At 40.7% G+C, this 26,289-nt stretch overlaps 1 protein-coding gene across 2 annotated transcripts in view; it reads right to left on the reverse strand.

Annotated features, from left to right (window-relative positions):
• Nucleotides 1–26,289, reverse strand: part of dac (dachshund family transcription factor) — a 392,393-nt gene that overhangs the window by 328,534 nt on the left and 37,570 nt on the right. The window lies entirely within an intron of this gene.

Below are 26,289 nucleotides of genomic sequence, written 5' to 3' on the forward strand. Positions count from 1 at the left end.
TCGTCCTTTCTAAATCTCTGTAACACGCGTGTTTCTTTTTACCACTGCGGATGACTGGTCTCACCTCCTCGCCCTGAGTTCACGGAACCATGTATTATACCTACAGGTATGTTATATGCACGTACACTCGTGACACACGACAGCTTGCACGGCCATCCAGAGGTGAAATCTCGTTGTTCCCGTTCCAGTTTTAGAGGACACAATCTACGCACCATCTGTAAAGGTATCCGCGATTCTTATCGCTCTAGCACCTTACCTTTTCTTTCTTTCCCTTTTTTTTTTTTTTTTTTTTTTTCTTCTCGTCATCACATCGTAAGCAGGTATAGGTGCAGATGTCCTTTGTCGTTTGCTCGGATGGTCTCTTTGTTCACAGATCTTAGAACGTCAATGAACTGCACTAATAACGACGCGATTGTTGCACGCGTTGTCTATGTATAACCGTAAGCGATGGCTAAAGAAATCCGATATACGAGTGGGAAATAATGTGCGCTATATCGTTTATACTTTGTGTACGTAAAAATGCAATCGAATGAAAAAAAAAAAAATTCATTAATCGCAGGATTTGGTTGGCAAATTGACGTTTCAACGTGTAAAACGCACACGCGCATGGATACGTTATATATTATTGTAGCAAAGAATTTTCGTTGAAACTAGCGTTTGCATCGCCCAACTCGACCGACCATCACGAACCCGAGTACCGTAAACAATTTTCATTCCAAAGCAAGAAAAAAAAAAAATGCAACCAATGAAACACAGCCGTACATGGTATTCAAAAAAAAACAAAGCTCGGCCAATAACTCCCCCGAACAATCCGCATTCCTCTCCAAGCAAACGGGAAGCTCCGAGTAGCGCCAACGCAATCGGCAATAAAACCAAGCGCAGGGCGTGAGACCCCTCTCTTTCCCCTGTGCGTGAAAGCTCACTTCCGCCCTCGAAAGAGCGAAAAAAAGGCGAAAGCTCTCCTCGACGACCCTCGAGAGCACCCGTAACAGAAACCAGAGAAGGGTGGTTTCCCTTTTTTTTTTCCATCTTCGTTTCGACTGGCTGAGCTTTTTCACCCACCACGGGGACACGGGCTGCCTCGAAAGCTCAACAAGTCGAATAAAAAGCTCATAAATAAAAGCCCCCGTAGGTAGTGGGAGGGAAAAAAGCCCGCAGTTTCTGCGAATGTCCCCGCGGAGCACCTGTTGCCCGTCCCCCTTTCTATATACACGCTCTCTCCGCGATCCACTCGACGCGCCGTTGCCCCGGAAAATCCACGGAGTAATGGTATGTATACACACGGGGAGGGCGAACTCGAGTGCCGGGTGTCATCGCCGAGTCTCCCTCGATATCCGAGTGAGTGTGTGTACACTATGGCACCGTGGGTATACAGAGGGAGAGGACACGCGATTACCCCCTTTATCCTCCTCGGCGCGTATAACCACGTGTTATTTGTGCAGTCGGCGGGTCGGCGCGAGGGCGTGAGTAATGTTTCTCCGTTTGCCACTCGGTGGTGACGTCCTCTTGCTCTCTTTGCACACGCGATTCTCGACTTTGTATATATGTATACGTGTGTACCCCCTCCATTGGCTCTCTGTGTATTATCTCCCGCTAACCGAGCGTGTACGGCGATTTAATTGATTCGCTCGAATCAAACGATCTCGTTTTGGCCCTGTGCATTCAGATCGTTTAACGCCTACTTTGTTGTATACCTGTACTGTGTATGCATTATACAGTGAATAAGCACACAATAAACATTAATATCACTTTCGTGTGATGTTAATTGATCAAGAGAACAATTTCAAAGAAATGAGGAAAAGCAGTGCTGTGGCCTGCAAATCAGCGTCATACATGTTATTTTAATTTAATATAGCTATGATTTTTTTTTTTTTTTTGATCATCATAAGGGAGATTTATACCAATAAAAGAGTCTCGGTATGGCTATATATTGCAAATAAATCAGGCTTAAACGCGGAAATTCAGCGTCTTTTTACCGGAGCAGGAGCATCTCATCGTGACACAAAACACGTGTAAGTACGACGTTAAATAAATTCACTTGAAACGCGTCGCAGAGAGCAACCAATGATCAAACATCGTTGCTGCAAAAATCAACCAACAATCGCACGCTCGAGTGTATACCTGATGGCTGTTTTCCTGAACGAGCTCCGCTCGAGGGAGGGGGTATTTCCGCTTCTCGCGATCGCAAGGGAAAAAGTATGTAAGTACAGCAGAATACGAGGATGGTCGGAGAGCGACGTTTTCCATTTGTTTGCAGCATCGGCAAAGAACAACTGTCATTACCCAACTTTCTTATTGCATTTCCATTTTCATCCCGAGAGCCGCGCGGCTCGTTCCCTATACGTACGTTTAAAATGGGAGGACGACAGATGGGAGCCGGAGGAGGGAGGGACGTAATACTCGGCGTGTAAAATCACACGAAATCTCGTCGGCGCGGAGGGAAAGAGAAAAAAGGAGAGGAGCAGAGCGTCGTAAATGCGATTATCTGCCTCTCTGTGTCTGTCTTCGCTTTGGCGCCTCGGGGAAAAAAACGTTTTGCAGCCATTTCCAAGGGGGGGGGGAAGAGAGTATAGGAGCGCGGTACGGGGGGAATGGCAGAAAAGGAGGGAATATGCAAATTTTCGCGTGAGACGGACGGACCTCTCTCTCTCTCGCGAGCCGCTGCTGCAGACTTATAGATACACACACACACGGTTGTTTCTTTTCCATCTTTTTGGGTTGTTGCTTTGGAAAAAAAAAAAAAAAAATTGTTCATCCGATTGTCTGATTGTAGGTTTAGTGGGTCTCGAATCTTGCCAGATATATCTCCACAGCTCGAGGTTTTAATCGATCCCAGGTATGTTAACCAGCGAAACAATCAGAGACAAGCTTACGGTGATGATATGATTTTTCAAGCCTCGTGAAATTACAATAAGTGAGTATAAGGTATTGTTTTCACTTAAAATTTATATCATTAAAAATAATGAGCTTCACCTTGAGTATATGTTAAATATCAATTTTCCCTCTCGCGCAATTTGCAGCTATAACAAACAATTATGCCCGAGGAGTTGAATCTGCTATATATGTTTTCGCGTTGTTGTGTTATTACATGGTTTTCCGATGCCTATATTTACACTTTTATGAGTGCAACCTGCGAGTGAAGTCTCGGAATGCGCAACTTGTACGTCCGATGTGTTTTTTCTTCTTGCAGCCTTGGTGTCTCGCTCTATATATCATTATCTTTCTGTGTTCAGGTTAAACCTTCATCTTGGCTGGTAAGCTATATTTACGCTCATTACGTGCCACATTTGTTATAATTTATCAAAGTGTACTTATATCGTAATGATTACTCATACAAAATATTATATTACAAACAATAGAGGTGCTGTTTAGGTATCAAAACAGAGACTCTTATTTGTATTACTACCTTTTCTAAAACTCATGCCAATTTCCTTGTCTAACATTAGGTACTTTGATTTCAAAATCTTACAAAATAGGTTTCACGTTTACACTATAAATCTAATGAAGTAAATGAACACACGTTCAAAGCGTGTAGTTGAAATATATATCTTAAAAAAAAAAAATAAAAATGAATGAATAAGTAGTGTTGATAAACATTTCAAGAACCCAATTGATGCTCCGTAAACTATTTCATCCAACTTATTGAACTTTAATAATGTTTCGTTTGACTATCCAAATTATAAGTTTAATAATTCCATCACAAATTCAACAGTAGAACTGGTTAAACAATTGGTGCACGTGTCATGGATATGATTTTTTTTTCCTAAAACACTTCTTTATTGAATGCATTTTGTTAAAAAATAGTAATTTTAACAACCCGAACACCACTGCACTCAGTACATATGCCTCTGTAAATAACGCACTCAATTGGTTGCAAGCATGTAAGAATGAACATCACTTTCGTAAGCTCTTCGGCTCATGATCAGATATCCCGATCAACTACTCCGGCTCGACACACGGAAGCGAAGGGCTTTCCACAAACAAACGGAACCGCACTCGAGTTGATTACCAACCATGTAATCTTCTGTACTTCTCTGCTCCGAAAATCGTTACGCCACATACCAATGCCACATTCGATAAACACCGAGCCCAGCGCGTTAGAAATCTGTATCATTTACGCGCCAACGGCACCTCTCCCTCCCCCTCTATATGTATACACCAGCGTTAAATAAAACTCACGCGCTAGAACTTCCGGTTTATCATCGGAGCATCCATTACGGCCTGCGTTTATAAATGCGAGCGCACTTGTCGCCCCGGCGTGGGATTGTATCTACGATTCCCTATATACGCATCACCCGACAAGTATACATCGGACGCATCGCCAGATCGGAGCAATAAATAATGACGTAACGAGCGACGACGAGATCACGGCGGGATTCACCGTTCCGTTACGCTGATTTTTCTCCCTCCTCGGCCTTCAGTATATTGCAGCTGCGTTTAGTGCAGGTTGTGTTTATATGTACGAGTGCGAGTACGTGTGCAGGGGAAACCACGTTCGTTCGTCAGTTGAGGCAGTGCAAAAGTTGGTGGTTGGATGAACTTTTTGCACTTTTTCGCCCTAAACAGAGCTCCCGTACAACACATCGGACGACAAAAGATGAGTGTCTCAATCAGAGGTGGTGATCAGACTTTTGAATTTTAGTGCCACCTTCAGGGGAAAATATGTCGATCAACAAAAGTACATATAGCCTCTTATGGATAATGATCTATTACAAGCGTTTGTTTCAACAGTAATGTATATACAACTGACGTAATTTTTTTGGGTGTCGAGTATACTTTCAAGCCGAAAAATACCTATTTAATAGTACCTTGATAAAAAAAAAACATTTTTTCTCCTTTCATGGTTGTATTTTTCTCGAATATCAATTTATTTCGTGAAGTACTTTTAAATCAGCACGTTAAAAAGTAACGTTTATTATGCTCATCCATACATTGTATAATTTCATACTAGAAATTTACTTTTTTTTATTATTCATAAGATTATACACAAAGCATTTTTGCAATTCACATGGCCCTTCGGACTGAAAAAACTTATTTTAGTTGTTAAAGATACATTGGTTAGATAAGATACACAGGTGGCGTTCTTTCAAAATGTTCGCACGAAGCGAATATATAGGATCGTTTGGATCAAAACTGTCGACAATTATAGTAAATGTATAAATTCACGAAATTTTTCGGTCTTAACGATTAAACATAAATACAATCCTTCAAAAGTAAAAAAAAAAAAAAGAAGGTGAAAATAATTGCCACGCTCAAAATCATAGAAAAACACACCATTGTCCGAAGGCCCCGTCAGAAATCGAGCAATCGGCGAGCGCCATACTGACAATGGTCGTCCCATGGAGCGAAAGAGCCTCTGGGCGCGACTTGTATTATTCCTACTACTATTATAATCGTCGTTTCCATAGCAAACCGAAACAACAACGCGAAATGCACACCCATTGGTCTTAAATATTCTCCCCACCAAAAAAAAAAAAAAAAAAAAAAAAAAAACCCAACAGCAGCCTCCGGTCTGGTCTATTCGAATACATTATACATATGGGTACAACACAAATACATGTAAATTAGCGGGCCCAGGAGCCATTGTACATACAAAGAGTATATACGAACGGAAGCAACGACGAGGAGTATACGACCCCCGGCGTGCATCGGCCTCTCACTGTCTCTCTCCTCCTCAACGTTTCCGCGGGCCAACCAGCCCCCACTGCGTATCCCATACACACACACTACAAGTACCTTTTTCCCCCATCTATCTCGCGTGATTTACAAGTAGTACAGGTATGTATCCGGGGATGCGTGAAATCCAGCCCGCCATTTAGCGCGACAATCAGGGCGTGAGCGATTTTGGAGCGCACGTATACTTATGTATATAATGGAAGGGAATGTACGAGATGGGTAACGAAAGTATGCATATATACGAAATAGAAGAACTTGTATATACCTAGTGCACACATAGTCGCGGATGGTGCGTTGGGCACACCGCCATTTTAACAATGTACCAATGATTGTTTTTGTACGCCCACCGATGCTGATTGCAAACGATGCTCGCGGTATAACAATACAGATGTGAGGTGAACAAAAACGCGAGATGAGAGAGAGGGAGGGAGGGAGACAAAAAAGTGTATTACACCCCGTAGATGATGTAGAAACCGAGCGTGGGGCATCCTCGTCATTCCTCGGGGCTTATCGAGCGGCGGCCCGCTTTCACGCATCGCGGATCCCTTACACGGCGCTCGCGTGTAACAACAACGACGACGGCAATGCACGCGCGTATGCCTATGTGTGTATATATATATATATATATATATATATATATATATATTGTGCACAATTCTATACGTAACACCGGTGGTGCTGCCTCTCCTCTCTCTTTCGCCGCTGGAAAGTATATATATACACGGACCACCCGTCGCGCGCCGATCGGGGGCGAGAAATCGGCCACCTATTTTGTTTTCTTCCCCATCGTCCCCACGACACCCGCGGCGCGATTATCTGCCGGGCGGCGAAGCTCAAAGCGCGCCCCGGTAAGTACCTATATACGCTTCGATGGGGTCGTTGTGTGTCGCGAGTAACACGCGTGAGCTGTTGGGGACTGATTGTACGTACACGTGAATCGATACTCGATCGGTCACGGCTGGGGTGATTTTTTTTCTTTTTTCTTTTTTTTTTTTTTTTTTTTTTGCTGAAATTTCAAATGCGAGGATGCACGGGCACACATCCGGCTGGCGCCCGTATCGTCTCACGATCCTCCGTCCTCCGCTCCGACTCTCAAGCGCCCAAAGTGCCACGAGTCGCAGTATCACGATCTCTCCTTTTCTTCCCTATCCCAAACCACGTCACTTTTCTCCTTCCAACTCCCTCGCGACGTCCCTATATACATGTGGCTGATTCATATTAAGGCTCGGTCTTGTTTTTGTACACACTCCTTCCCTCGCGAGAGCGGTGTTGGCTTACTTTTTGCCGTCGGATTAGTCACGCTGGCCATAACTTTAGCGCTCTATTGGCTCCACGTGCCTTCGGGGGGGCCGTGTATATAATTATAACACTTTGCTTTTTGTACGATCACGGGGGATTTATTCGCGTCCACGGTCCGCAGCCTTTCGTCGCGTGTCACTCTTTTTTCTCGTTTTGTTTGTCCCGCCGTTCCGGTGTACTCCTTGTCTCTCTTTTCTTTTTTTTTGTCGATCAACGTACAGCCTATACGTAGAGCATGCTCGACTTTTCGATCGAACGAGAGAAGTTGCATCATTTGTATATAATCATATCGCGGAAACAAGAACGCCCGGCGTCCGCATTCCGCATCCATTTATAACATGTATTGATGTATATATACCTGTGCATTGAAAACGCGCACAAGGCGATGTTTGATGTTTTTGCTGGTTTTGTTTGCCGAAAGGGAGGGAGAAGAAACGGACCGGAAAGCAGCGTGTCCTTTCTTTTTGTACTGTTGGTTTAACCGAGGATTGCCTTTTTTTCTTTAAAACAACAAGAAGACGAATATAAAAGCGTTATACCGTTGCCTCGTAAAAATGGAATATTGATTATGGCACCGCTAAAAATACGCACGGTACCGGTGCGGCACGTGGATGCGCGCGCATATTGTTCATCCTTCGACTGCGGACCTATTTTTGTACGAGGAATACAATGTAGCAAATTGAACTTTGGAAGGAAAAAAAATGTAAATCAGCACTGACCGAGCGCAAGGAGAGTAGTACAACAAAATGTTAAAACGAGCGCGGTTTAAACAGGTTTACGAGGAGGAAAGCGATGTGCGTAACGTATACGGGTACGGCAGCTATACACCACGCGAATGTGTGGAGGGAAAAAAGCGGCAAGTGGTATAAGTAGAGAGAAAATCATTCATCAGCTTGATGGGGAAAAATTATAAAAGTGGGCACCCATAGGTATGCCTGTATTTAAATACATGGGGTTCGCAACGCGCATTAACAGTGACACACACATGCGCGGCAAATGTACATTTGAGTTAATTACGGGCGAGCGGCTCGTGTATAAGAGCACGCGCGCGAGAACGAACGAAGAAATTCAAATTAAAAAAGAGAGCATTGCCACCGTTGCTGCATATTGCACTATACATAAACAAGTACACGTGATCGTGGCTTTTTTCTTTCGCGTGTGAGAGAATCGGCAACGGGAATTCCAGAGATGTGTATATACTTCTTGTATATTATAGAGTATCCATGTATATATTTGTGTACATGTATACGACGAGCGCCATTAAGGTGGCTCCTCACTATAAATCCCACAAGAAGAGTAAGCATACTGCAACACAGCTTTTCATTGGCTGTGGAGGTTCTTGACTAAAAATGGATAGGTACCTATAGTCCCTTTAAAAAAAGTTTAGTCACATCTACACCGTTGACCTACATCGTACAATACAGTGACTCGAGCAGACGTATATATACAAATCTGACAACATAACCCTTGTATGTAAATAATAATAAGCTGACGATAAGTACCTAATAATAAGCCACGGGTGACCAAAGACAAAAAAACTTTAGAAAAAATCTACAAGTTATTTATTAGTGACGAGTAAATACAACCGTGTCCTAACTTTATCGTGATATATTCTATTAATTTTATCTATTAGTCAAAAAAGTACATAAGTCAGCCCCGCATTAAATTATTTTCTTAGTTCAGCGTCTCATTTATTTTTATTATAATTATGATTCCCCACAACTCCTATTCATTTTACGTACAACTTTCTGACCAATTCAAACTACGCGGTCTACTGCTCTTCGGTGTAGCAGACGCCCCACACTTTTCATCTGTTCCAGGACTTGCACAGTTATCTACTATTTTCACAAAATATCCTATAAAATCCATGGTAATGTCCAAGTACCTGAATGTCGTTGGAAAGATTCTGATTTCTTCTATCTGCTACATAGTTTTCTATTAAGAACTACAGTATCTTTGCTGAGATATCATACAACCTGCGCCACCAATTTGACGACCCTCCATAAGAGGCTATGTTATAGAGTCTATTTTCCAGTTAGTTTTTTTCAACAATTTTGGTGGTGACGAGGTCTAAAATTTTGGGAAAAGACTCCTTGCACCTTCAAGAATCATTCTTTAAAATATCATTTAATACTCCAGTGTTTTGATTTAGTGAGGAGCCACCTTAAGGAAAAATGCATTAGATAACCCGGGCTCGCGTCGTTCATATATATATAGGTACACTCGCGAGCACTCCGTGCAAATGAGCCGCGGCTCCTATCCGGTGACGTATACAAGTGTGTTATACGTATACATGTATGTATATGTATAATAGAACAGGAGCGCGAGGGAGTTAAAAATAGAGAAAAATACTAATGACCTCTAGAGCCTTAGATATATACGTATGCAACATGTAACGTGTCTTCTTCCTTCTACTCCTGTACTAGTATGCCATGGAATCACTTGCGATAAGCGTATTCTTTGCTTGATGATGAGGACTCGTATATTATGCTCTATTCAGCTTAACTTTTCTCACTTTCCGCGAGGGACACCTTGACCTACGTTGGGACAGTTTATTTCTTTGACTGTATAATTTACTTGATGATGATATTTTTAATGAGTTCCTCCCTCATAAATGCTTATTGTTTCTATGGTTGATTGATTGATTGGTTTTTTTTTTTTTTTTTTTTTTTTGTTGCAAAAGCGGAAATTCCAAAGTATTCGAAAAAAACTCTCATAAAGGCAACCCATCTCCCATCTCTGATAAAGAGACACCATGACATAAAACATAAAAACTGTTGGTCCAAACAAAAATAGAACCCAAAGAAAAAGGCGCATGGAAATAAAAGGCATTGCAAAGGAAAAAAAAAAAAACCAAAAAAGTTTAACCAGCAAGTTAAGGACATAGTTTGCGTATGTATACCGGTGGAACGGCTGATCTGCATGGCGGACTTAACGACCCGACCGAGGCCCGGTAAAATACCATTTAGCGAGAAATAATAAAATTCAGGAATTTTCGTCGCCACTATCTCGCACCTGTTTTTGCGATGCTCCCAAGTGATGAGGAAGACGAGGAAACAGACCGAGCGCACACTCGCGCGTACACACGTGCTCATATGCAGAGCAGAGCAGTTCCCTATACATATGTGCACGGCTGTTTTACTGCTACGATAATTAATGGTTGCGTCCCAACTGGGCTGCTTCTTCTTCTTCCCTCCGCTATACTTACTCTGCATACATATACAGACAAGACGGTATAAAAAGAGAGTGCGGCGATGCAATCCTTTTATTCGTTACGCTTAGAATCTCTTTGTATAAAAGTGTAATTGGCGCGCGCGCTTGTTTATTACACCTGCACTGTTTGCCCGAGCTCGACTGTTTTTTCCTTCGCCCTGCAGCACCCGCCACCTTTCGGTGTTTTATATATACATCACGTACCTTTCGGATGTTACGTAATGCTCGCGTGCTTAGCTCCGATAATAGCTCGTGTAATGGTCACCCTTTCGAGTAATTACATCATTCGGCTAATAGGTGTATACATACCCTTATGAATGATCATACGATTAACAGAGTGTATTAGTATGCTTTTTTTTTTTTTTTTTCGTAAGATGGACCCAAAGTGTTCATGGAGGCTTGCATTTAAGTGCTTTTGTGAGATATTTCTTAAACCACAATTTTCAATTGCTCGACCACGAGATGATAAGGGCCACTTGAGTAAAAATTTCTAACGCAGATGCAACAAATCAGCCATTGGTTCTTTAACGCATAAATATATTTGATCGTCCAGTTAAAGAACGATTTAATTTAATTTAGAGACTTGGAAAAGTGCTGACAAAATTACATCCAGTTGAACATCTCTGACCAAATCCATTTTTGTGAGTACAGCAAATAAATGGCATTAAGACCAAAAAATAGCCATAGGGACGTTGATATTTGAGATATAAATTTCAGCTTTTATATGTGTATGTCTTTTTCGCTGTAGTGAGCTACATCATCATCATCATCATCATCTATGTCAAATGTTTTTACTGCAGCTCAGTAACATAACGTTTTTATGACTTTCCGCTGCAACAGACTGGGAAAAAGTGTAAAGTACAAAAAAAAAAAAAAAAAAACACGTCAATTTTTGAATTTAACATCAATAAAAATGGATTTTTTTCAAAGAGATGTCCAAACAGATTAACCTGCATTTAATTCAGTAATCTCAAGTGGTGTCCGCTACGTAGGCAAAACAATTGTTGGGGTTGCTTAAATACATTATGTACACCTGGTAGGTACGTGCTAGGCTGTACAGTGCACGCTATCCGAGGCAGGAATACGCGCGAAACCGTGACGGTAACACGAGTGGAATTGCTTCACGTAACATTTATCCCTTCCTCGGTTTATCCAACATAATTTACAGCCGTAAAAGAGCTGTGTCCGTTGGAAAATTTTTAAATCATCAGTTCTGACAGTTTCGAACGAATCCAACGCAAAAACATGTACAAGAGTATTTATCATTGGTGGCAGAAAAGGAAAAAAAAAAGCCATTCAATAAGTGTATACGAGTACACGCGTGAGTAAGACGCGCGTGCTGTCATTAAAACATCATCGAGGGCCACTTTCCCGCGATGCGTGGCCTTGTTCGGCATAAAACCCACACACACACGCACACACACGTGGGATTACATATCGTAACATTGAATTCCTGGTTAATTGATGCTGAGCGCGTATACATGCATGTGTGTATACATATGAGGTGCAACTTTTCCATTGTACCGCCCCGCACACACTCGGTTACAGGCTCGCTCGTGCACGAACCGCTTGAGCATTAAAACGCTCAGACAGAGGTGCCTCGCGCGTAAGTGCGCGCACTTTTCTAATTCAATCGCGGATTTCCATTTTCATCGCATCGTGTTATTTGCAACTACAACGACTCATCCGTATATATATATATGCGTAATAATGAAATTACGGGGCATTACTCGCGGTGTATATATATACTATTTGAAAAAAACGTTTAATCAATATGCTCCTCAGCAGCTGTTGGTGCGGGCATTGTACTGTTTTACGGTTGTTGTTTTGTTTTTTTTCCTCCATTACCTCGTTATGGAAACAACACAACTCAGAGATAAGGGGAGTAGGGTCTAATTTATTTTTTCAAACAAACGTTCAAGTGTGTAATTACTTTCTCTATACCGATCTCTGAATTTTTCATAGTTATATGCAGCGGACTGTGTTATTTACAGTCGCGTCTTTTGTGGGCTATTAAAGATCACTGGTTTAATTTCTCATTCCCTCAAGAGCAGGAATATACTATCTTGCAATGAATAAACAATTGATACGTATACTGGCTCAATGTAATCAGTTCAAATTAATATACTCTCTCGTTTTTTTTTTTTTTCTTTTTTTAATCAAATCTAACAGTCTCATTTGAACCTACAATAAGGACTTAATTTCAAGCACACGTGAAAAGACAATAAAAACTAACTATTCAATTATTCCTTGGGGACAGAAGACATCCTAGTTCGAAGGAGTTTTACGAGCACTGATTCGTCGTGAAATTGTCTTTGAACGACTATACATACGCTCGTAGTACAGAAAAGTATAAATATACGTCTGATGCCTCGACATCGACAGTCCTCAGTACCTGTACTTACACTCCTAAGAGATGCAAGACGATACTCGATCGAGCATGCACAAGAAGGAGCCGAACAATGATCACAACACTCCCCCGGTTAGAGGAGGTCCGAGTAAGCGCCGTAGCTGCCAACAAACACCTTGAGAGTCCTCGAAGGATCTCGAGAAGTATACCTTATACGTATATACCATCAAAAGAAAGCGCTGGGCGACGAGGACGGCGCACTCACTTACCTCGATAAGGACTCCCTCGTCTCGCGAAGACCACTGCTGGTTTATTTTGTCCGGGGACTAATTGCAGATCAAAGAAACGTGTACAAGAGGCGCGAGTGCCAGGCTGCAGCTGGCCGGGGAGAGGGAGAAGAAAAAAAAACAAAAGGAATCAGGAGAGATTTTTGCCCAGATGAGAGGAGGGGGGCTCGGTGAGTCGCGAAAAAGGATCCTCGGGGATATTTTAATTAAGCCCAGCGAGAGAAAGAGCTTCTTGTACTTGAAAGGTTTAATGAGAGGCGGAATTGACAAATGAATGGCAAAGGACGAGTCTTTGGCCGTTTAAAGAAGGAAACGCGGTCGGTCGTGGTGTGGCTCTGAGGAGGTAAAGGTATTCCGTTGAGAAATCGTTCGTTTCAATGGAGGCCTCTCTTGTTCCGAGCCTCCATAACAATGTTGGTATATAGACCAGCTACACTTTAATTGAGTCGATGAAAGGACTACATACGATTTCAAATGAATATTCGCTCGTTGGAAAAGGAAAAGTATACGTCTAGGTTGGATTAAAAAAGTATATATATGTGCTCGAATCTCAAAATTTGAAAGAGTTAGAAGGACTTTTTTTTTTTAACTTTCATTAGTTTGTAACTGGAGAAATTTTGGAAATCTAGTAAATTGGGAGACAAAAAAATACAATATCAAATGGAGGAAACTATAGGGTAAAATGGGCTAGAAAATTCGAAAATTCACTATGGTTTAAAATGATTTTTTAATATTTCTGCTTTTAGTAGAACAAATTAACGTTCCAATAAAAAACGTTTTTATTACAAAATTAAAAAGTGTAAGTTATTAAGAAAAAGAAGAAACGCGTTTCAACTCTTAATTGGGGTCTTGCACAATTTTCAGAAATAATTTTAATAGTTGGGACACAATTATTGAAAGATTACTTTTTTCATAATGTTTAGAGCTCGTTTTCTATCGTAAACAAATTATTCAAAGTGCTAAATTTGAAGTGTGCCTCGTCTCCTTCGAAAACGCCTTGCCATTGGTCGTTCCAGTATCACGTAATAAAGACATAATGCTGTATGGAAAGCACAGGAAATATCATAAAACTGCGTAATTTTTGTATTACCCATGGAGGCGAGGCACACTTTAAATTTAACACTTTCAATAATTTATGTACAATAGAAAACGAGCTTTAAAAATTCTGAAATAAAAATCTTTTAATAATTACATCTAAACTTAAAAAAATTATTTCTGAAAATTTTGCACTCCAATTGTCCTAAAATAAAGTTATGCATGGGTCTCTTATCGAACCCCACTGTACTAAAGACTTCGTGAAAAGGGTTATTGGGCTATTGGGTGATACGAAGAATTATCATTTGCTTGAATAAGAAATAGCTTGGTACTCATTTTGTTTGTAATTCCATTATGCTGAACGTAATTTTTGACTACTTTTTGAAGCAGCATACAAATATTGAAACCCACAGTATCCCATGGCCCATCTAACCCCGGACTCCCCTAGATATCATCCGCGTGTCTGATGATTTTTATAATAATTTTGGTAACTCCAACAAAATGTAATTAAAAAAAATTTTTTGATATCATTGCTGTGGTGATATTTTTTTTTTGTTTTTTTTTTGTTTCAACACTACTAATAATCTAGTTGACTAATAGTAAATGACTATTTAGTTATCGTCTTATCAGCATGAAATATCATTTTATTTCATTTTTTCAAAATTGGTTCCCTTACTAATTCCAAGTGATCAAAAATACTTAGATGGTTTTATCGAGTCAAATAACCGCAATTTTAAAACGGCCGTGTCTTTCATCGTTTTCAATTCAGAGTAGGTATCCTAAAGTCATGTCTACGTGTTTTCGAGCAGTTAAACACACAATTACCATACACAGTTCGTACAACTAAATCATTTTATTCTTTTGTCACATTAATCGTTCTGAAGTATTTCAAGAAAATCGTACTTATACTAAACAGTCCACAGAACGATCCAAGTTGTAAAAATGTACGACAGTTGTGATTTTTTTTTTTTTATATAAATAATTTATCGTTGAGGCTTTGCTTGAAAAACAAGAAAACGGTTCGTAAAATACACGGTAGAAAAGCTCACTTTGAACGAGTACGTCGCACCTCTAACATTTGAAAAAAAAAAAAAAAAAAAAAAAAAATTTAGAGAAGAGGAGTGGGAGGAAAATTTTCTCTTGAGCGGCTGGAAGTTCGTGATACCGTTCTCGCTCTGTCTTGGCGTGACCGTTGGCCGATACACATCGAAGCTCAACTCTCGGTTTCACTTCGAATCGCTGAACAGCTCCATTGGGCCGTGGTTTTCCTCGATTTGAACAACACCTGATGATGAATTTCGCTGGATTGCGGAAATCGTTCCAAGTCTGAATTTTCTCGGAAGAAGGGGAGGAAAGGAGTCCCACGAAGGCAAAATTTTATTCGAGAGGTGGCAGGTGAGATTAAGCTTTCAATTTTTGTACCTAAAAAAAGTATTTCATATTGAAAAAAAATCTAGTCGATTAGTGTATGGAAATTTTTAGAACATTAGCTTCTTTTTTTTAGAACATTACAACGTTTGATAATGACGTGGTATGTTACACCACGAAATATCATCGATTATTTTATCGTATAATATTTCATTGCAACTTATCGCACATTCACTGGTGTATTGTATACTCGGGGCTCGAATTGGATGCAATAAGATAGTTTTTTATTAATTTTTATCAATTTTAAAAGTAAAAACTTGATATTGGCAAAATAGTACATTACATTACTAGGGACGAAAGTCGATCTTTCCTCCCGGCGGAGTAATTGCCCCCCGAGGCGAAGCCGAGGGGGGCAATCCACCGGGAAGGATGATAGACTTTCGTCACGAGTAATGTATACTATTTTTCTTACTACTTGGTCGAAACTTCGTATCCGAATCATTCCTACTTAGCTAAATTTATGCAAAGCATGCAGGATTTCGTCGGCTGTAGAGTAAGTTCAGTAAGGTTGGCAGCACTATCGCTGCCAGAGCAGGTCAACAGCTGAGATGACGACTATACGGATATAATACACAATGCGTCAATATTACGATCACATATTAGTTGTTCACATCGAACTGAAAGCGAAGGGTTTTTGCATTCGCTAACATTTACGAGTTAGCGAATGCACAAAAACCCTGAGCAAAAAAAATACATGATCAAATAAATAAAATAATTTTATTTTGTGCTATTTTACATGTTACATATCATTAATTTATATTGATTTATTTGGAAATTTTTCTCCATTCAATTGAATTGACTCAATTTACAGTACTGTATTTATATCTTAATAGTACATTTCTTTTACATATATCTTAAAAGTGTTAAAAAAATTTTAAACATGAGTATTCTCACAGTTACAATAATAATTATTAATGTTTCCATCAATGGTACAATTTTCAAAAGTAATATGAGAATCTTTATTAAAATAAGGTTATCGTAGAAAAAGGTTATCACTTTCGCGTGAAAAGAAAAAAACTTACCACGAGGCCTTGACGCTCAGAACTTAACAAATAATGAGAAAGAGAACAATTATTATTGGCTTTTATTTAATTCTTTTAATTACTGTCAACAATTAAGAGAGAAGAAAGCGTGTCGCGGTAGGCAATGTATCCAAAACAATATTCCTTTTGTCTCTTTTTCACAACACAAAACACAAGGCGACACGACAGCTCAGCATTGATTAGAGTAGTGCTACCTCTCTTTTTCTACAGATGGCGCGCTGACAGGGAGGGAAGAAATATCTAAGAAAGGAACAAAAACTCTCGACGCATGGACACAGAGAGGGAAGTCGAAGTTTCGACCGAAGTAGGAAGAAAATACTTTTTAACAAAGCCATGCGGTAACCTTACCTCTTGAAACTTGCAAATTAGCCATTTTAATTTTACTGAACTAAAAAATGTTGCACTTTTATTCTATCATTTGGTACATCCCAACAAATTGTTAACTAGATTGCAAGAAAAAAATGACCCAATAGACAAATACTTGAAAAATCTGTTCATGTGTGATTATTTTCATCTATCTTTCTAAATTGGATTGCGTTAAAAAATCAAAGCACTATTTAAAGTTGAGTATAGTAGATTTCGCTTTTGACGGTACGCACTACATGTTCTCCATGGCAATCAGTGGGCACGGGCCAAACACATACGTAACAAACATGTATTTTCCTACCTCGAGCATTTTCGAGAGGATGGTGTGCCCTCGGTAGGAAAAAGAGGCTTCGCCACATAAGGTAAAAGTACCAGTACGTGAACACTTCCTAAAATTGTACCAGTAGATTGAACAGCTTGAATAAAGTATTTTCAATTTAAGTGGATAAAAAAAAATGTTTCTGATATCCTTTGATCGTTCTTTAGGTAAAACAAAATTTATATTTTAGTGAGTCTTTATACTCAACGAGAAAAAAATTATTTGTTCGTGCAACTTGTATGGTGGCTCGTGAGACTATTCCGGTACTGGTACCACTGGGTTTTACTTATGCCCAGTACTCGAACACATAAAAAGGATTGAAGTCACTATTAATAAATAATAATAGTATGTCAAGCCAGTCGTTATAGTTTTCATAATATGTTACCAATGAAATTAGAAAGAAATTTTTCGATTTGGTTATTTCCAATACATGATAAAAATAGAAATCAGTAGAAGGCAGCTAACATAACCTCTCTCCCATTTAATTAACATGGGATGTTCGAGTACTCGGTCAAAAATTCGTATCGGTACCAATACCTGAACACGCTGTTCATCTACTAGGTCATTGATAAAGAAACATTAAAGTTCTGTTATTAATTGTATACGCAACCTAGAAAAAACTTTTTTGTTTTCTTTTGATAGGAAAAAATATAAACTTACTGGTGCAATGACTGTTTAGTTGTTATGCAATTCAGAAATTCGATAAAAAATAAGAAAACAAAGACTTTATGGAAAAAGTGTTCGAGTACTGGTACTTTTACCTTAAGCGTCATCACACCGTGGCTTCTTTACGTCGCTCGGACCGCAAAATAGCTGCAAAGACGATGACACTTATCCGACGAAGACTACCATTTTTTACCGAAGGCGTAGTAAAAGAATGATATAAAAATATTTTCATCGTCTAATGTATGAAATAAACAATGTGTTAACTAATAAAATGTTCTCGAAATGATAAAAACATGAACCATAAGAGAAATGTGTTTTTCTAGTACAGTCAACGAAACAAGGAGAAAAATGGAGAAGCAGCTGATTTTATGCGTATATGACCATCATTGTCCACAAAAGCTGGACAACGACTGTAACGAGCAGCTATGCAGTAAAGTCACAAAAAAGCAATGTCACCACTGCTTTGTGTGCCAGCAGAACTACGAGTCGCCCAGCAAGCTGAAGAGGCACATGCGCACCCACACGGGGGAGAGGCCCCACCGGTGCACGGTATGCGAGAAAGGCTTTACCACTTCCAATGACCTAAGGGTCCACTCGCGCACCCACACGGGCGAGAGGCCATACCAGTGCACGGTGTGCGAGAAAAACTTCACCACCTCCGATAACCTAAGGGTCCACTCGCGCACCCACACAGGCGAGAGGCCATACCAGTGCACGGTGTGCGAGAAAAACTTCACCACCTTCGAATACCTAAGGGTCCACTCGCGCATCCACACGGGCGAGAGGCCCTACCGGTGCACGGTGTGCGAGAAAAACTTCTCCACCTCCAAATACCTCAGGGTCCACTCGCGCACCCACACGGGCGAGAGGCCCTACCGGTGCACGGTATGCGAGCAAGACTTCACCACTTCCCAAAACCTAAGAGTCCACTCACGCACCCACATGGACGAGAGGCCCTACCGGTGCACGGTGTGTAAGAAAGACTTCACCACTTCCCAAAACCTAAGAGTCCATTCGCGCACCCACACGGGCGAGAGGCCCTACCGGTGCACAGTGTGCGAAAAAGACTTCACCACCTCCCAAAACCTAAGGGTCCACTCGCGCACCCATACGGGCGAGAGGCCCTACCGGTGCACGGTGTGTGAGAAATACTTCACCACCTCCGATAAACTAAGGGTCCACTCGCGCACCCATACGGGCGAGAGGACCTACCAGTGCACGGTGTGCGAGAAAAACTTCTCCACCTCCAACTACCTAAGGGTCCACTCGCGCACCCACACAGGCGAGAGGCCATACCAGTGCACGGTGTGCGAGAAAAACTTCACCACCTTCGAATACCTAAGGGTCCACTCGCGCATCCACACGGGCGAGAGGCCCTACCGGTGCACGGTGTGCGAAAAAGACTTCACCACCTCCCAAAACCTAAGGGTCCACTCGCGCACCCATACGGGCGAGAGGCCCTACCGGTGCACGGTGTGTGAGAAATACTTCACCACCTCCGATAAACTAAGGGTCCACTCGCGCACCCATACGGGCGAGAGGACCTACCAGTGCACGGTGTGCGAGAAAAACTTCTCCACCTCCAACTACCTAAGGGTCCACTCGCGCACCCACACGGACGAGAGGCCCTACCGGTGCACGGTGTGTGAGGAAGACTTCACCACTTTCCAAAACCTTAGAGTCCACTCGCGCACCCACATGGGCGAGAGGCCCTACCGGTGCACGGTATGCGAGCAAGACTTCACCACTTCCCAAAAACTAAGAGTCCACTCGCGCACCCACACGGGCGAGAGGCCCTACCGGTGCACGGTATGCGAGCAAGACTTCACCACTTCCCAAAAACTAAGAGTCCACTCGCGCACCCACACGGGCGAGAGGCCCTACCGGTGCACGGTATGCGAGAAAGGCTTCACCACTTCCCAAAACCTAAGAGTCCACTTGCGCACCCACATGGGCGAGAAGCCCTACAAGTGCACGGTGTGCGAGAAATGCTTTACCACTTCCGATAACCTAAGGGTCCACTCGCACACCCACACGGGCGAGAGGCCCTACCAGTGCACGGTGTGTGAGAAAGACTTCACCACCTCCTATAAACTAAGGGTTCACTCGCGCACCCATGGGGGCGAAAGGCCCTACCGGTGCACGGTGTGTGAGGAAGACTTCACCACCTCCGATAAACTAAGGGTCCACTCGCGCACCCACACAGGCGAGAGGCCATACCAGTGCACGGTGTGCGAGAAAAACTTCTCCACCTCCAAATACCTAAGTATCCACTCGCGCACCCACACGGGCGAGAGGCCCTACCGGTGCACGGTGTGCGAGAAAAACTTCTCCACCTCCAAATACCTAAGGGTCCACTCGCGCACCCACACGGGCGAGAGGCCCTACCGGTGCACGATATGTTTCCAATCTTACGCGCAACGGAGCAGTCTCACATCGCATATGCGCATCCACACAAACGAAAAGCCCTACCAGTGCCCCGCGTGTCCACTGGCCTTTCGGAAAATAAGCCACCTCGCAAGGCACAAGCTCAACCACGGCCGCGAGTAAGTCCACTAATATCCCGTCTGCTCACGAATTTTCAGTCGACCCCACAACCTTGCCGCTCACGTGCGCACCCACGACGAGTTGTTGTACTTCCAGTGCAGCAGGTGCCAGGCTGGATTTACGAGGTCGTAGAACCTCACGAGGGACTACAGAAAGTGCACGAGGAGAATCTAAGCGTCAGCGAATGGGCAGTAATTTATACCGCCAAACCCTTGCGAAATTTATTTGAATCGAAGATCACAATATGTTATACATACACTTTTACTTTTCCAAAGTGAACCAAGAAAACTAAGAAATTTAGACGAAATGCAAAAAGTTTAAAGCTAATGTATGGGTATTTTTTTATAGTACAGATAAAGTTGACATAATTCTCAAAGCTTTCACTGAAAAACCTGTTTATTTATTTCGATTTTACCTATACCATTCTCTAATTTGATGGCAAAAAATATTGTTGATCGCTACTTCAATTGACTTTCATAAAATTACTGCCTCAAAAAAGTAAACTAAAAAAATTAACAACCGAATTTTTTTACGCAGTAAAAAACAAATAAAGCAGTCATAACTAATGGCAGTTAAAATGTTTATTGTTATCCATAATAACAATATTTTTAACTGGTAATCTGTATTTTATCAACGAAAGATAAGGAATAAGACATCGCAACACACAACGAACGAATTAATCCTGTTGGTAAGCTATCATACGTTATAAGTACATCAATAAAATAAAAATAATCTGCGTTTTGTATGATTTCTTGCACATTAACTACAAATGCACATATTATAAATGAGCTACATATGAAAAATCTTACAAGTTTTTAATACTGTATTTAATGTTAAATCAAGGAAAAACTACTAAAGTACCTTTTTTCTACAATTCTCTATAACTTACGGACATTTTCCGACAAATCATTTTTCTTTGAGATCTGCTCAAATTTGGGCAAAGGTATGTTTTTGTATTGTTTGTATGTGAGAAAAATTTGAAGCACAAAAAAAATGGCATTTAATAAGATGAATATACATGAAAACCTCATTATTACGAGAAATTATTAGTCATCAAAAATTAAAATATCTTTAATTTTTGTTTATCCAACATTTGTTGTATAGAATAATAGAGGAGCTAGGGGCTTGTTGTAAAAGGGGTAAGAAGTAACACGCTGTTTTTGCTAAATATATAGACTTCTTATTGAATTTTTTTGTATTAGTCTTATTTCTGTTTATCGTTGAACAACCTAGTCATAATCAGTATTCTGCAAGCCAAAGCAGTGAGCAGACGTGTGCACGTGCTTTATTTTGGTAAGGTAACGTAAAATTTTTACTTCGATAAATTTTGCATTTCACGACTGTGTCTTATCAATTTACAAAATAAAACTTACTTACATAGCTTCAAAATATATTTGATTTTAATATTCCATCATATGCGTCAAATAACACTATTTAGGAAATTTTACACTTAATATAGAAAATCATGCACTGGAGCATGTTGTAACAATATTTTGGGGCAAATTGTAACATGCTACAACTAACACCAGTTTTGCCGCCACAACACTTGCATCTATTGTTTATGATTTCATACGATGTTTTTGTTCTAGGATGAGAAATTGTAAAAAAAAAAGACTGACAGGGCAAGTCAAGGAGACGAGGTGTACCAGTTGGCTGCAATCAAAGTGTCAAAGACTAGTTGCAGTGTTAAGCAAGCAAGCCAAGATTTTAATATTTGCTATGTACCGCTAGCCAGGTATATCAAGAAAAAAGGACATTACAAATCTCATAAAGTTGGATATCTTCAGTCTAAGCTATTTATTAATTCTGAAGAAGAGAGTAAAATGTCGACCTACATTCTCAAGTGTGCTGAAAGATACTTTGGGCTGCTTCCTCTTGATGTAATAAAATTAGCTTACCAATGCGGTATGCAAAGAAAAGAAAAAAATATCCCCAAGTTTTGGCATACAAATAATATGGCTGGTCATGATTAGTTTCAAAGTTTTATGAGTATACATCCTTAGTTATCTCTGATAACACCAGAAGCAACGTCATTAAGTCGAACAACATCTTTTAACAGAACAGACGTAAATGCTTTCTTTGGTCAATATCGAGGGCTTCTTCAGAAATATAAATTCACCGCTTCTCGTATATGGAACGTGGATGAGGCTGGTTTGACAACTGCGCAAAAACCAAAGAAGATAGTAGCTGCGTGTGGACAAAAACAAGTAGAAGCTGTCAGAGATGAGTAGACTACTCATCTCTGGAGCTGTCACCTGTCACCTCAGCTGAAAGAGGGACTTTTGTTACACTTTGTTGTGCTATCAATGCATTTGATATATTCATTCCCCCAATGTTTATTTACCCCAGAGTGAGATACTCAGAATTTTTTGTTCGGCATTAGAGCTGGAAATTCGTTAGGTTGGGTGACTGACAAAGAGTTGATTAAATTTTTAGATCATTTAATACAGCATGCCAAGCCAACCCAAGGAGAGCCCATTGTTTTATTGCTCGACGATCATAGCCTATAGCTAGCCTCGTAAAGACTGGGTAGAACGAATTTCATGTAAGACGTGGGTGTATGTAAAATATGTTATGGGTGATGTTGAGTCATACCTATATAAGTATGTACTAATTGTTACTCTGAAGAAGACTGAATTTAGTTATTAATAGCATATTAAGTCCTTTAATGCTATAAGTTTATCAAATAATACCTAATAAATCTTTAATTTCCATCCAAATTATCTTTAATTCGATTGTTACAACTTGCCCCACAACTAGCCTCCATGACGGGGCAAGTTGTACTAACGTTTTTTTTTTTTTTTTTTTTTTTTTTAACAAATGTATTGTGTGATGTACTTATTGAAAATTTTGATCTTGTTTTTTTTCGTACAAAAATTGTTACAACATACCCCCTCTTCCCCTAGCGGGAATAACATGTAGAACAATAAAAAATATTAAAGGAGCGAAACTTTGTAACATAAGTTACTTAAACACTTACCCTAACATTGCTATATTGTTAATGAATATCTTTATGCATCGTATCATTATTTTAATACCAACACAAAAGTTGTAAGCGATAAATAGCATATGCATTTGGAATTGTCTTTCACAATGAAGCTAAAAAAAAAAAAATTAATTTTCGAATCATAATTAATTTTATCAAACTACGCATTTTATTTTAATTATTTTTTATCACACATTATTCAAAATTTAAACATAAAGACACATCATTTAAATTGAAACGTCGGACGTGAAAAAGATCCAACGACACGTAGAAGAAGAAAAAAAAACTCTACAGACACACGGGCGAACTTGTATGTAACAAAAGACCTGAGCGACTGCAAGCTTCGGCACTTGGCTCCCCGTAAACCTATCATCTATATCCTTGAAAAACATGTGGTTTCCGATTCAACGCTCAACAAACCCCACCTGGTTAAATCAAATCAGCAGCTGGTGCGGCGTGCAAAAACAAAAGCTCCCTTACGAGCGGAGAAAAAAAAAATTAAAGACCAAAGTATACGCTACGGAGCATCCCTCGATCGCACAGCGTCACGGGGGAAAAGAGAGCCTCTGATTCTCTTTTATCACAAGGAGAGTGTACCCGCTCTTATGAAGTACAGGCTGCTCGAGATATACAAACTCGGAGGGTCCTCGAGAGGAGACAAGTTGAGGAGAAAAGAACCGACAGAGCAGAGGGCGAGGAGGAGAAGGCCCTTCGTTTGCGCGCGACAACGCAACCCCCGAGACCCTTTACAGCGATCATTGTGGCGACACATCGAGTAATCGCTGCAACGCACACCGCACACGGAAACAACGAGTCCCATTCTTTCTTTCTTTTGCGAGCTCTCGCGGATGACTCGTCAAACGGACGGAGGGGAGGGCTATGATGGAATTAAGAGGTGTACAGAGGATGCAAGTAGACTAGAGGACCCAAAGGGGTAGGGAGGGGGGTTGGGAACAAAAATCGGGTGGCAAAGGGTTGCGGGGCGGAGTTTCCAAAGCCTCGGGGGGTGGGGGCTGCGAATCCCGCCCTCTTTTCTCTCTCTCTCTTTCTTTCTATGCTATGTACTTGGTTGTTGGTTCTAGCTTTGTTCTGTTCATGGGTGCGACGCTTTTGTCCGCCAACGGAAAGTTCTCATCGAAACGACGCGACGCGATTGCCAAGATTACGGGCGAATGCACTTTCTCACCGAAATGGCGGATGCTTGTTAATATGGTGGGATTGTGGTGATTGCAGGCTGTTGGGCCTCACGGGAATATATTATGTCATTGCGCGCGATTTCCTTTATTGACGAGCAGTAACGAGGGACCGGCTTGATGCCCGCTGTTTTCGAATAATGATGGGTTGTTGCTGTTTTCGACCGATTGAGGCTAATTTAGGTTTGTTGGAAAATTTTTTTCATCGAATTTATATTGAAAAATAACTAACCAAGTGCGGTGGTTTTAGAGAATTTTCAAGACGTGCAAAAAATGATGGATAGAGAAAGTCCTTCACCATATATTTGTAAGACTTCATGTACACGAGCAGAACACCGCGTACATGTACTAATTATCGTGGAATTTTCAAGGTTAAATCAATTAAATATAGAAAAAAAAAAATTATCAATTCTGTCTTTCAAATAATTTTTGAAAAGCCGTGAATCGTTGTTGAAACATTGTATTGAAGATCTTGAGAAGACTTGCATTCTTTATCTTTTATGAACAAAAATTATGAAAAAAAGTCCCTGAATAACATTTTTTGAGACTTAAGCTTTTAATTGTTTTTACGCGAAGATTTTTTCTTTATTTTTAATCACGAAGGACTATTGCCTAAGTTCTAAGTCTGAATAAAAATTAGAGCGACCCAAAATTTTTTAAAACTCATTTCATTATAGTTTAAATCGGCAATGCCGATCCATATTGAAATTTCATCCCTTACTGACGCCGCGTTTGACAGAGACCCGTAGAACCTCTATAATTGACACGAAATCAACTGTAGAAGTGTATTTTAAAAATACATTTCCTAAATCCGTTTCTTTTATTTTTTTTTTTTTTTTACGTTATCAAAATTTCAACTTTAAAGATCTACAAGTGATAGTGAAAAAATAAAATAAGGAGTCCAACAAAGCAAATAAAAAAAAAAAAAAAAATGGGGAGAAGAGACTTTGAGGAGGGTGCGCAACGCCGTGTCATTAGGATCAACAGAAATGTACAAACTCGACGTGATGACGATTGCAAATTCTTCTCAATTTCTCATCGGCCTGTCGTACTTAAATCGTTAAAAAAAAAAAAAAAAAAAAAACAGCATTCCCCTCGCATCCTTTGCCCCACCCCAAAATCCTAATGAAAGCGCTTTACTTTTTATTATTATTTTTTTTTTTTCTTCTCTTCGTCCGACAGTTTTCCTCCATGTGCGTTCATACGCGTGTACACGAGCCGTCCGACGCATCGGCATCGATCAATGACACAAAACTTCCCGGGCCTGCTCCTTATTGCGCTCATCAGTCATTCGGTATAAATATTAAATTCGTCGGATGAGAAAAAAGCGTAGAGTAGAAATACAAAACTTGGCATGGAAGAGAGAGAAAAAAAAAATCTCACTCACTGTGCGATTCGGCGTACGTGTGTACAACGGGAGTGGGGAACGGAGCTGCAATGTCAGCCGCTTCGAACAAAGATGGCTAAAAAAAAAAAAAAAAAAAAAAGAGAGAGAGAATGGGGAGACCAGCTGACCGATAACGCACGTGTGTGTGAATGTTTTTTCAATCGAGAAAGGGTCTCTAGGGCCTGTAAGTGTATTACACATGCACGGGCTCCCTCGTAGTTTCGTATCAACGCTCGCGTGTGCACGTTTTTCCATCTTTCTCTTTCGTTGCTGCCCTTGATTAGCTCGAGATCGATTGGCGCAGATATTGCGCTTTTAAAAAAAGGACTCGCCCGGCCTTGATACTCGATACCTCTCATTTGGACCTTTGAACGTCACACGCAGAGCAGGCACGCGCCGCTCTCTCTCGCTCTGGCTCTTAAAGCAGTAATTTCCTTTCATTGATTCCAACTTATACAGTGGGAGACATTTTAGGGCTTTTTGTATGGATAATT

Source organism: Copidosoma floridanum, unplaced genomic scaffold, assembly GCF_036245765.1.
Source record: "Copidosoma floridanum isolate Cflo_tuat_1 unplaced genomic scaffold, Cflo_Japanese_pri ptg000001l, whole genome shotgun sequence".
In the NCBI taxonomy this organism is placed as follows: Eukaryota; Metazoa; Arthropoda; class Insecta; order Hymenoptera; family Encyrtidae; genus Copidosoma; species Copidosoma floridanum.